Below are 5,408 nucleotides of genomic sequence, written 5' to 3' on the forward strand. Positions count from 1 at the left end.
TTGTGATTAGGCAACACAAACGAAACAGTCAGCTAGATCAAGGTGTGTGCGATATATGGCATACGCTTCACTTGGATGAATTGTTTGCTTTGAGCCAAGAGAATAGAAACGGTTCAATTTAACAGGATGTGTGTGATACACGGCAAACAGGACTGTAATCAGAAATGTGTGCGAAGACCGATAATAATACAGACGATTGCTGATAATAAGCCATGTGTGTTCTGGGCAAACGCTTGGTGGTATAGAATCGTCAGCGATTGATGAAATCATCACCGACTGGTTCCACGGTATGGTCCGTGTGCGATGTCATTGCACACAGAACAACAACATATGTACTTATAACTTATAAGGACTTGATTCCATAAACAGATTGAATATCCAATTACATATGTGGCTAGTACACACATGACCTTTGCACACACCAAAGTATGTTCCAAAATGCCTAGAAAACTCAAACAATGTATAAAAAGGCAAAATGAACCGTGAATAATTTCATATTACTATAGTTGCATATTGCCTCTATAAAATAAATCAAGGCGGGAAGAGACATCGTATGTCGTTTCGCACACATAGGTGACAAGGTCCCTCTCGGAACCATGAGCCTTTTTGAGAGACGCTCCGGTTTGTAAGAAGTTTGTACCAAAACTTGTCCCAAATTGGACTTATTTTTTTTACCATAGCATGTTGGTGCTATGTCATAACACCATGCCAAGTTTCATGATTTTGAGGTGAGTTTTGGGTTTACAGTGATTTTAAAACTAGGTTTCTCAATGTTTATTGTCGAGTCGGCACCGCCCTGGACAGGCTTTTTCCTTGTGGGTCCCAAATGACAAATGCAAATCTGTCACTACCATGCAACTTTTCTTATTAAGAATTATAGCCGATTTGGTGTGCTAGCTGAAAATAAGTTTGTGGGTGCTGGTGGGCGCTAAGAACTTGCGGTTCTGTAATGAACAAAGATCTCAAGGATCCCGCGAGAGTGAGGTTCTTTCCCTATGTTGTGAGTGCTTATAATAAATGGCAAGCCATTGGCCCAGTATGAAAGAAAATGTGGGTCAAACCATAGTTGAAAAGGGCAACAATGTCTAACTCCATCTTACAAAACGTACAAAAGCACAAGGATTAATTCATCAGGTTTACACATAACTCGGATTGAACAAGACAATGACATGTAACTCAACCAAAGTTTTCGACTGTTACAATCAAATGGATCAGTCTGATCCATAAAATCAAGATCCCAGTACAATAATTCTACTGCTCCATGATGACCACAAGTTGTTGTAAATAGAAGCCGAACACGATCAGAAGCCCTTAGGTCCACCTGAAACTTCTTTTTATGCTCTTCAACACTTGCAGCCGTGAGTAATTTCTTGTCGAAAAACTTAATCCTCATGGACAATAGTGCCCTCGCATTCAACATGAAGAATTTGACAAGGCTAATGTTTGCACTGTTGGATGAATATCCAGCGTTACTGTCTTCAAAAGAATGTCATGAGATCTGAGAAAATCCCCGTGCTTCATCAACCATCGATTGGTTATACCTTTTTCTCCATGTGTTCTTGCCTAAATAGAGATGAAGATTGAAAACAATTAATATCTAAAAAAGATTATGTTGAAAGAGTGATAGCTTAACGATTAATTATAGTACATTATATATGGGCTTTCAATGTGCGTGAAATCATCACCTTTACATACAAATTCTCCAGAAATGGAAAGCATCGCAGCAAGGCAATAATGATGTTGAGATCAAAACACCACATACTGATATATAAGGTCTTGACAGATTCCACCAATGCTGATAGGATGGACAAGCGCTTCATTGATCATAGAACATAATATTAGCACTGAAAGTGTACTCCAAGATGATACTTAACTTATGCGCACAAATGAAAAATGCAAATTACAAAAGTGTACGTGAATAATATACAGTACCTCAATAGGTGTGGAGGCAAACACCATCTCGAACCATTTAAACCAATCACGAATTGCACCAAAGGTCTCCAGTTTAGGCGCAGAGACCACAGTTATTTGCTGAGGTCTATAACAACAATCAAGGACCAACCTTTGAAGTGAAGGGGCATCTTCGAGGATGAGCTCCTGTCCATCAAAACTAATTCCAATGGTTACAAGGTGAGGCAACTTTATTTTGAGACAAGGGATATTGATTCCTGCTCCAAAAACAAGCACCAAACGCTCCAGTGCAGGGCAGCTGGAGTGGATGATGATGTGCAGTGAGGCCTCCCATAGATGAACCAACACAAGCGCAAGTTTTTTCAGCAGTGGCAGTCGAAGCATTTGTACCAGATTGTCTGCTAGATGGCACCGGGTCAAGGTGGCGGTGTGGAGAGAGGAGGAAAACCATGAGATGGGCATCGGTGGTGAGGGCACAGATGCAGCTATTCGTGGTAACCTATCGCTATAGTAATGGTAGAACTCAAGCTGCTGGAGTTTATCGAATTGACGGGATGTCAGCCAGGCGGCCACCATGCAGGGTATGACCAGCAGGTAGCATGCCGGGATGCAGATGCGTTGAACGGAGCCCTCGTGGGAGGAGATGATGGCTCCGGGGAGTTCAAAATCATCATCGACAGATAGCTAACGACAGTCGAGATTAAGAGGCGCAGTGCGCCACCGAGATGCGAGGACTTGTGTGCTGCAGCCATCCTTGGTGGGGAGAAGGGAGATGGTCTCCCCAAGGATGCCGTCCGGGAGATCGCTAATGCGATCCGCTAGAGATTCTACTGGTTCATCAGGTCCAGGGGCGCTTCTGGCCGCACAGCCGGGTCCAAGATCTACATTCAGCGGCGCTGGTCGGAGCCTCATCTTTGTACATACCAATCTAAAAAATGGCATAACATGTAGGACATTCGAAATCAATTCTCAAGATCAGGAAGAAAAAAGGCACAAACATATATGTAGGACATTCAAAATCAATTCTCAAGATCTTCCATGAATTATTAGCACGCAAGCTAACCCTAGTCGGGTTATTAGCAAAAATCATTTGTACAGAACAAACAATTAATCACTAACTCTATACGAATAACATTCAAACAATCAATACACTACGTGCATCTAACGGATCTTAATTACTCTGATTTCATGGACTGAGAGAACATAACCATAGGATTTGTATTCCAGAAAAATTATAGAGGGGCGGGGTGGGGGGATTAACCAGAGAAAACATATGATATGTTTGCCGCACAAATGACTAACCGGTTTTCCGTCGGAGTCGCAGTCGTTGCCGGAGTTGTTGTTGACCTCCGGCTCCGGCTGGGGGGGGGGCACAACGGCGCCAACGAAGTTAAGGTCATGTTGCTGCCCGCGTGAGACCTCGTCGGTGGCGATGGCAACCTCTGTGCCCAGCTTCACGCGTTGCGCTTCACCAGCCCCGGCGTCGCCACTCCCTCCGACGGTGCGCTTCGGCGGCATCGTCATACACTCCAGAGTCCAGGCGTTAGTGATCACTGTAGACCGGGGGTGCAGCCGCCTATTATGGCCGGCGGCTCAGGCGCGCAATTAATATGGACCAATGGGAGTGAGGCAGACTGCGGTCAAAAGCTGTCTCGCCTCCCGGTGAGCCTGTGCGGCGGACTTCTACCATTCCCACCATCATTTCACACAGCTACTCGCACGCCTCCCTGTCAATATGCACACTTGCACGCACGCCTCCCGGTATGCCTGCGCGGCGGACTGCTCGCATGCGTCTCGTCAACTCACGCCTGCTCACACGACACACGGGGCGTGTGGCGGCACATATATATTTTGGTTTATTTTCTGCCGCTTTACTGCTTAACTGAAGCATGGCACGGTTAAACAGCTCATACCATATTCAATCTAAACCATTTGCGTTGAAGAGATGGACAAATTCTGCGTTGAACAGCTCGCATGCTTCTTGGTGAGCCTCTCAGTGAGCCTGAGCACCGGACCGCGCTCGCACGCCTCCCGTTCAGTCAAGCAGCTGGCCGCACGGCACCTCCTATCGCCATTAAAACGAAGACACGTTAGTACTAGGGAAAAGGCTAGCAGTAGCGCTGGTTTTAGGTATAGCAGTAGCGCGAGAACCCGTGCTACTGATACGGCGCTACAGCTAACCTGTAGCAGCAGCGCATTTTGGTCCGCGCTACTGCTATACAAGCGTAGCAGCAGCGAGCTGTAGAACAACACACTACTACTAATAGCTCTAGCGCTCTGTATTAAGCCGCGCTACTGCTAACGGCACGCTGCTGCTAACTTTACTCCCCTCGCTACTGCTAATTTTATTAGTTTCTGATTTTTTTCTGCATATTTGTTTTGTATTTGAACAGACTTTATACAAGAATCTTTAGCACATACAAATGTCATCATCATACACATACAAATGGCTGCAAGACCACAGATGTAATCATAGCATATACATACAAATAGTCTCATCAAATCATATCATCATCATACACATCATCCAACACAAAGTGGTCTCTCGTCATCATCTCGGAAATAGCGATACAAGTCTCGAATACTTGCAACTACATCATCACCATCTAAACAATGATATACGCGAGAAGAGCTATCACTATGAGTGAGAGCGGAACTATGCAGTACATGAGGCGGCGGTTACGAGTCCTCTCTCGCGCTAGCAGGAACCTCAAGTAACTAGCTTCTGCTTCTTGTCTGCTTTTGAAGCCTTTATGGCTGGCGCCCGAGAACCCATCCACTTGTGCCTGACACTCAGGCCACTCGTCGTACACTCCCGGAACCTTCCCTTTGTACATGACATAGCACTGCTTCTTCGACATCAAGAATCTAGGTACCTGTTAGAGATGCATCTTTATCAAGAGAATGTACGATCATATGCAACAAAATATACTAGAGCAACACGAAAAAGAAAGGGTTAGCAACTAGATGCAACATATAGTATGCAAACTAATTAACTAGAGGTACGCAGGTCATCGTTCCCAAACTAACAAAGTAGCGTTACGCAAGTTCGGCAGGGACTGTGGACATCACAAAGTTTCATCGCTACAGAAAGTATACAAGTTCAACCGACACATATCATCATCATCGGCATCGTAAATCACTAGAAGTTCCATCCTTCCATATCATCAAGGATGGACCCTAGCTTCTTGAACGGCGTGAGGTCATGACATTGCATGCCTATGCGAGTTCGGACGTCAGCTCGAGATATAGGGCCATAGTGGAACATCGCCTTCTCATCGATGACTTCTTTCATTATGATCGTCGCAATGTCTCTTTGGATGCGAAAGAAGTCATCTCTAAGTTTATAATCCACTTCTCCATGAGATTCTACCCACTTGCGGATATGATCATCATTTTTGTTTGTCATGCGAAGCTTTTGGTGATCCGTGCTGAACTCAATCATGAGATGGAGGGCGTAGAATCCATCTTTCTTGCTTGGTTTTGGGACATGATGC

The sequence above is a fragment of the Aegilops tauschii genome, chromosome 5 (genome assembly GCF_002575655.3).
Source record: "Aegilops tauschii subsp. strangulata cultivar AL8/78 chromosome 5, Aet v6.0, whole genome shotgun sequence".
Taxonomy (NCBI): domain Eukaryota; kingdom Viridiplantae; phylum Streptophyta; class Magnoliopsida; order Poales; family Poaceae; genus Aegilops; species Aegilops tauschii.